We start from the raw sequence: 8582 nt of genomic DNA, 5'->3' as shown, positions 1-8582 counted from the left end.
GGGGGCAAAGAAGTACGTGCGAGCTTAGTGATTCCAAGAACGAAAAGAAATAGCAGCCGGACACACGTGACCAAGGTGAAAAGAACCAAGGTTCCTGAACGCATCGATGCAAATCCACTGTGAAACTTAATTTAATTTTAATTTTTAATAAATTGATTTTTAATTGAGTTTTTACTTGTAATTTTGGATTTTTATCCCTAATAATATTATTATTATTATTATTATTATGATATATATATATATATATATATATATATATATGATATACTATATATACGCACCCACGCACACATGTATATACATACAATATAACATATACATGTATGTATGTATGTATGTATGTATGTTTATATATACTAAACCCCACACACACACATATATACACAGTGACATATATACATCTTCATATATATACACGCATACATATTTACACACACACACGTTTATATATGTATATATGGGTATATATGTGCTTATATGTGTGTGTGTATGTAACATATGTAGTCATGTAAAAACATGCATGCAAGCGTGTTTGTATATTAGTGTACATATACTCTACATAGAAAGTCATGTATATATATAGTAACAGAAAGGGAGGAATTTCAATTATCCCCACATGGTGAGTTTATAGTATATATAAGAAATTAAAGAAGGAAAATGCACATACTTTACCATAGTTTTACTATAATTCTTAATACATCTTGCATTGTGTTGGTCGACCACTTTCGCTTTCTCTATTCATAACATTTAAGATTTATTTGAATATGTATTTTCTTAAGATAATATTATTTTTTGTCCATGTTGTGTGTGGAGTTTATGAATGACGATTTAAAAAGTAGAAAAATCTAAGGACAAAAAAATGTTGTCTTGAGAAAATACATATTTAAATAATTTTAATGTCATGAATAGCGAATGCGAAACCGGTTGACAAAGACAATACGAGATATATTAGAAAATTATATTAAACTATGTAAAGTGTGTGCATTTCCTTCTTTAATTTCTTATATAACTGTTTAAAATGTATGCGATATCATAAGTATATATCAAAACGCTATTGTGTAATAACAATATGTGGCACGTACATGCTTTTTATACCGCTTTTAGTATCTAGTTCTATATGTTAGATTATTTGCAAGCAACTTAGAAAACACCTAAAAATGTACAAAATGATATCAATTATGATGCTACTACTACGTCTCTCCTACAATTACTAATACTAATATCAATAACAGTATGAAGAAGAAAGAGGAAGAGGAGGAGTATTTGTATGATGATGATAATAATAATTATTTCTACTCTAGGCACAAGGCCTTGACAATTTTGTGGTAAGGGGGCTAGTCGATTATATCGATCCCAGTGCGTAACTGGGTACTTATTCCATCGACCCCCGACAGGATGAAAGGATAAGTCGACCTCGGCGGAATTTGAATTCAGAACGTAGCGGCAGGACGAAATACCGCTAAGCATTTCGCCCGGCGTGCTAACGATTCTGCCAGTTCGCCGCCTTATAATAATAATAATAATAATAATAATAATAATAATAATAATAATAATAATAATAATAATTAATAATAATCATAATAATAATAATAATAATAATAATAATAATAATAATAAATAATAATAATAATAATAATAATAAAAACAACAACAACTAGAACAACAATAAGCCTGGAATGATCTTATAACACTATGATCCTTATATCTTACCCACTTTAAACGTTGAAGAATGAAGGGAAATATCCCTGTCACATTCATTTATAAGTGATGAGGGACTCTGGTATAGTTGTCGAATATGTCATTTTGGTGGCCGGAAGCAATGTTAGTCCTGCCGAAATATATTTACCTCAAATACCTGACGTCTGGTCTACACCCTGCTAAGTAGCATGTCAAAACTGTGTTTATTCGCCGCTATTTGCAAACGTAGAAAAAGAAATAACATCCTTTATGGGAGCAACCACTAATCATTCATTCAGCTCCAGATATCTCCTTGACTTAAAACACACAGCTTTAAGACGACCATGATAAATGGACTTCCGGGTTCGCTGTAATGGACAAACGTAACAAGAGGTCTAAGAGCTACCCACAGAGAGAATTACAGTCTTTCTCTCACACCCTCTCTCTCTCTCTCTCTCTCTCTCTCTCTCTCTCTCTCTCTCTCTCTCTGTATCTCTCTCTCTCTCTCTCTCTCACCTCATTCTCTCCCTCTCTTGCTCGTTCTCTTTCATTCTCTCATACTTTTTTCTTTCTTTTTCTCTACTAAATTCTTCCCCTTTCAACCTTTTATCTCTCGTCAATGAGAAACACATTATTTCTATCCAAAACCTTTTCGTTAATATTTCATTATGACTGGTCAATGTTTTTAATATCATAATGTGGGATTTTGTGTTTGATTCTTTGTTGGTTTTGGTATTATTTCATCTTGAAATATTCAGAGAAGTTGGCATCTGCATGTTGTGAGGGCAAATATTTTCATTTACTTCCAATTTGCCGATTTATAACTCGAAAGACAATTGTATTTACGCTAAATAATGGTGCGTTTGTAATGCATGAAATATGGTGTCAAAAGATGACGTTTGTATTAGAGACTATATATGCGGCATACGTTTGTATTAGAGACTATATATGGCGGCATTAAAGCCAGCGTCCATATTGTTTGCTACGAAGTGCGAGCAGGGAAGAATAAAGATAGATAGAAAAACAAGAATAAACAGACAGATGGACAGACGGATAGACACAAATAGATAGATAGATAGATAGATAGATAGATAGATAGATAGATAGATAGATAGATAGATAGATAGATAGATAGAAAAAAGTGTAAAATAGGTGTACTCACGCTTTCAGGCACTACACATACTTATATATTATACACATTAATAAGATAAACAATAACTGTTCCTATATACATATATAATATATATATATATATATATATATATATATATATATATATATATATATATATATATATATATATATATATATATATATATATATATATATATATATACATACACACACAATGTATCTTATATATGCATATATATGAATGAATACACACACACACATATATATATATATATATGTATGAATGTGTGTGTGTGTGTGAGAGAGAGAGAGAGAGAGAGAGAGAGAGCAGAGAGAGAGAGAATGAGAGTCTTAAGTTATTTTTGGTGCTACTTCATGTTATCACCAACCTGTATGAAAGCAGCAAACATTTATTTCTGCTCTCCCTCCTCTCACCCCTCTCTCTCTCTCTCTCTCTCTCTCTCTCTCTATCTATCTATCCTTTCCTCTCTCTCTCTCTCTCTCTCTGTCTCTCTCTCTCTGTATGTCTCTCTCTCTCTGTCTCTCTCTCTCTGTCTCTGTCTCTCTCTCTGTCTCTCTCTCTCTCTCTCTCTCTCTCTCTTGTATCTCTACCATTGGTGACAGCTTGATGCGTGTTGTTTAAAATGTATACATATACCAGAAGCATAAATTTTCCATAAATTATACAGCTGGAATATGTTTCTGTATACACACATGCACGCACACGCGCATACGCGCACACACATACACACACACACACGCACACACACTAACACATATGCGTGCGTATATCACCTGTGTTCTTTTTCTTTCATGTTTCATCTTTGTTGATCCTTTAGCAAAACGCTTACTAAGCCGCACAGAAGAAAAACTTAAACATTATAATCAATTTATAGATATACAGTATAAACTGATTCTATTCCAAAAGAGAATAAAAAAGCAATATTTAACGATGCAATTTTTGTCAAATTACCGAAAAACAATTTAACTTAATAATATAACAATACGTAGGCGTGGCTGTGTGGTAAGAACTTTGCTTCTTGACCACATGGTTTCGTATTCACATGGTTTCGAGTGGCACCTTAAGCAAGTGTTTTCTATTATAGCTTTGGGTCAACCAAATTCTTGTAAATTGATATGGTAGACGGAAATTGAAAGAAGCCCAACATATATGTGTGTGTGTGTGTTTTATTCTTAAACAAGAATATTATTGGCTGTATCGAACGCGGAGTCGCTGTTTGAACAGTATAAATACTGGGTAAATAATCCTTACAAGGCGGGAAAATTTGTCAACAACTAGCCATGGGACACAAACCCATATCTCTCTCAGTCTCTGGCTGAGTGCTTTACCATGAAGCTAAACTGTCTGCTGACAAATTCTCTGGTCGAATGAGACGCTAAATATTTTAGCTTTATAGAACAACCATGTGTTTATAAATGTAAACAAACAAATATTTGTTTACATTTATACACATAAACACACACACACACGCACACACATACACATTCAAATATGAATTAGAAGCAACATGAGTGTTGTAAGCATTTTCGAACACACATACATAATATAAGGACTTTGCTTATTCGCCGGTCGGCTGTGATATAACGAGATGGAGATGACCCTCTCAAAGCGCCGGGTGTTAAAGCACCTGAATGTCATAATCATAGACAAGCGAGACAACTCACCCAAAGATCCATCTCGTCTCATCTCGCCGGTCTATCACCATGACTTTCGATTGTCTGAAACACCCGTCGATTTGACAGAGTTATCTCCACCTCGTCAAATCGCAGCCGACCAGCGAACAAAGGCCTTATATTGTGTTTGTGTACGACTATATACTTATATACGCGCGTGAATGTGTGTGTGTGTGTGTGTGTGTGTGTGTGTGTGTTTGTGCGTGTGCGTGTGCCTCTGTGTGTGTGTGTGTGTGTGTGTGTGTGTGTGTGTGTGTGTGTGTGTGTGTGTGTGTGTGTGTGCGTGTGCGTGTGCCTCTGTGTGTGTGTGTGTGTGTGTGTGTGTGTGTGTGTTTGTGTTGGTCCCCCCACCACCGCTTGACAACCAGTATTGGTTTGTTACCTGTAACTGCTACCTGTAATCAGACTGGAAAAAACAGGACTGATGTTGATTTGTTCGACTAAAATCTTTAAGATCGTGCACCTTGTTGGCTGCAATACAATGACTGAAACAAGAAAAAGATAAAAGATAGATACTTAAGAACAAATTTTATCAGGAGCCACGCGTTATTTTATAGACTGTTGTAACTGTTGTCGTTTCTTCCAGGTGTGCCTCTATTTGTCTTTTATAGTTTATCTTTTACAAGGTCCTTATTCGTCGCTACCTTCTTTCAATAGTAGATTGTTATATAGTGAAAATCTTGTTAGTTACTATGATGACAACAATCTACCTATCTATCTATCTATCTATCTATCTATCTATCTATCTATATTTCACCCCTCCCTCTCTCTCTCTCTCTCTCTCTCTCACTCACTCACACACACACACACTCACTCACACACTTAATGTATTTCTCTCTCAACAGCAACAACAACTTGTTTTTCTCGAAAAGGTACGTTTACATTCTAAAGTTGAAGTTAATAGTTCAGTCTCCCAAATTATCTTAAACATTTTATTAATAGGAAAATATCTGAACTTGTCACTAATAAATGCAGATAGATGTGAAAAGTTCTGGGCCATTAACACGGAATTTATGTACAACATGCATAAACGTTCCTTTGTTTTCACTGTCTCCTATGTTTATTATAACAAAGATTGATCAAGTAATTACATTGTAGCAAATATTTGTTTCCGATAAAGTAAAATTACAGAAATTCTGAAGCTCTATTGAAACAATATCTTACTTAAAACAATACGAAATATAACAGAAAATCTCGTGATCCGATACAAAAATGATCAAACGTTCATGCCATGTGAACAACTTTGGGAAGAACTCTATAAAATATAATTCATTATCCGATTCGTTATTGTCACCTTTTGCCGTCATCACATTAACATCATCGTCACCATCATCCTTAGCCTCATCATCATCATCCTCATCATCATCGTCGTCGTCGTCGTCGTTGTCGTCACCATCATCATCATCATCATCATCATCATCATCATCACCAGTGCTAATACCATCATCAATCTCCATGCACAGAACACAATGTTGTATGTAAAGTGCAATTTGCAGATGTACATGCCTAATCAAAGTAATGAGAACTTCAATATCATGCAATGTTAAGTTCAAGTGGTCTTAATGAAGCGAATAATATAACGAAAACCCATTTAGTTTTCACTAAACATCAAATCTTTGTGTTTGCCGAGCATTTGTTTGCGTCACGAAAGCAGAGGAGAAAAGAAGAGGTATTTTCAACGAAAAAATAAGGTCAGTGGGAAAAGTAAAATTGGTAGCGGACTAGATAAAACGTCAATGCATCCCATGGCGCTTTGAGTTCAAATTGCACTGGGCTCTAATTCTTTTCTTTTCAAACCTAATAAAATAATTAGAGCAATTGTTCTAGTCGATTTCAGCAACTTCAAAATTTTCGGATTTGTAATTAATCCGAAAATCGTTTAATGCCAGAATAAAGTCGTATAACCAATGAGAGGTTTTAATTGTCTTTTCTACTCTAGGCACAAGGCCCGAGATTTTGGGGAGAGGGGGCCAGTCGATTAGATCGACCCCAGTACGCAACTGGTACTTAATTTATCGACCCCGAAAGGATGAAAAGCAAAGTCGACCTCGGCGGAATTTGAACTCTGAACGTGTAGACAGACGAAATACCGCTAAGCATTTCGCCCAGTGTGCTAACGTTTCTGCCAGCTCGCTGCTTTAGAGGTTTTAATTGTTTAAACTACCACATTCAATATATACGTCTGTAGCAGCCCTGTAGATGCTATGGATTGGGATGCATTGTCATGTAGGAACTGAAACCTTAGATTTTACGGAAGGGATGTATGTTTCCGAGAAAGAAAATAAGTATAGTACAATCTTAAGATTAAACAATATTTGTACCTAAGGTATATGATGATTGGTGTCGCTAGTGAAATGGTATTCTATACAACATAAACAAAAACGCAGTTCCTGACCCTTCATCTAAAAAAGAATTGGAGTGAATCTACTTATCGATTCATTAATCCACGTCTCGTGAAGACCCCCTATATTCTGCATATATATATTAGACGAAGATTTCAGTCAGTGACTGAACGAGTCGCACTGAAGGAACCAAATAAGAGCGTATGATATTTCCTATTTCTTGAAGAAAAGAGGTTTAAGTGGTCGACAGAACATGATAATAAACTGAGAACATAATAGACTTTAATTCGTCCCCACAAGAAATATCTCCAGAAAGAAACCATATACTCTATGTGCCATGTATTATATGTGCCATAATTTCTAGAAATCATATTTGAAAAAGTTTTGCGTTCGCGTCTGTGAAGATATAAATCCTATTTACTTAATATTTGATAACCAAGTTAGAAACATGACGATCTATTTTAGCCCACGAAGATATCCTTTGATATTTCTTTTCACTGAAGTCTCTGAATTGCCGCAAAGTTAGTCTCTCAGAAAGAAATACTTGTATGGCATCAAAGAAAATCATTAAATTTCACAGACTATCTCTGACTTATGACTTACTTCAATTTCACATAATTTATGGAAATTAATTACTTAATCCAGTTCATCTATTTAGCAGTGATTTACATATTTGTTCTTTATTTTCTTACTCAGGTTTAACTCAGAACTACACTTTAAAATGTTGTTACAAGTAAAGACTAGCAAAGACCATGTAAGTTTTTGTCAGAAGTAAAGACTAATAAAGACTACATAAATTTTCCAGGCAGGTGATGTCGATCGCATTGAGGATCAGCTTAAACAAGTGTAGAAAAGACATTGGCCAGGAAGTAATCTCAAAGAACTTGCAGTGTTTAGTGAGGTTGTTTGAGAAGTAAGACAAAGCAAGGATAATAAAGAAAAAGAGGAACTAATTGAGGAAATAAGAGTGAAAGTGGTACGAACAAATTACCAGACGACAACTTTAACGATTACACGACACTAAGTTTCTGACATAAGTCTAAGTATATTAAATTATCTAATTTTGAATATACTAACACAGGAAGTGATTCACCCATAGTGTGGGAGTTTCCCTATTGGGGGTGTTTGGCGGATAGATCAGTTTAAGTTTCAACTACTGTAAGTTAATATGTGGATCACGATTATGGTGGAAGTGGCGCCCAGCAAGTCTACGGTATAGACTGAGCAGAGAAACATTATAATTTACACGAGGTTTGAGAAAAAGAGGGTATTGAATTTATTGAATAGTTTTGTGTGAGGGCTTGGGATGTAGCCAGTAGATTGTGAAGAGTAAAGGTCATTAGTAATAAATGTACGTATTAAAGTTTCTTGTAACGATGTTTATTTTACAAGCAGCGGCCGAGACTATTGGATAACAGTTTATCAAAATGTCAATGTTTATTAATCAGGCTCCACAACGCAATATACCAAAGGTTTACTCACAAATTTTATTAATATTCTTTATTTTTCTATTCTGCAGCTCATTAATCCTTTATCTTCGTAGACATCGCGGTCCCCCTCTTACCACAAGACAAACTATTTTGTTACTGTGTTTATGGTTCCGATGTATAACATATATATATATATATATATATATATATATATATATATATATATATATATGCAGATAGATAGATAGATACATACATACATACATACATACATACATACATACATACATACATACACATAAGT

This window comes from Octopus bimaculoides, chromosome 3, assembly GCF_046866305.1.
Source record: "Octopus bimaculoides isolate indiv1 chromosome 3, ASM4686630v1, whole genome shotgun sequence".
In the NCBI taxonomy this organism is placed as follows: Eukaryota; Metazoa; Mollusca; class Cephalopoda; order Octopoda; family Octopodidae; genus Octopus; species Octopus bimaculoides.
The sequence above is the reverse complement of the archived record's forward strand: the minus strand, read 5'-3'. Positions refer to the sequence as shown.